The following is a 201-nucleotide window of genomic DNA, read 5'->3' as shown; positions in this document are numbered from 1 at the left end:
AGTTTGTCTGTCTGTGACTCAGTCTGTCTATGTCTCATTTTGTCTGTGTCTGTCTGTGTATGTCTCAGTTTGTCTGTGTCTCAGTTTGTCTCTCTGTGTCTCAGTCTGTCTGTGTCTCAGTTTGTCTGTGTCTCAGTCTGTCTGTCTGTGTCTCAGTCTGTCTATGTCTCATTTTGTCTGTCTCAGTCTGTCTATGTCTCA

This window comes from Tachysurus fulvidraco, chromosome 1 (assembly GCF_022655615.1).
Source record: "Tachysurus fulvidraco isolate hzauxx_2018 chromosome 1, HZAU_PFXX_2.0, whole genome shotgun sequence".
NCBI classification, from domain to species: domain Eukaryota; kingdom Metazoa; phylum Chordata; class Actinopteri; order Siluriformes; family Bagridae; genus Tachysurus; species Tachysurus fulvidraco.
Note: the sequence above shows the minus strand (reverse complement) of the source record.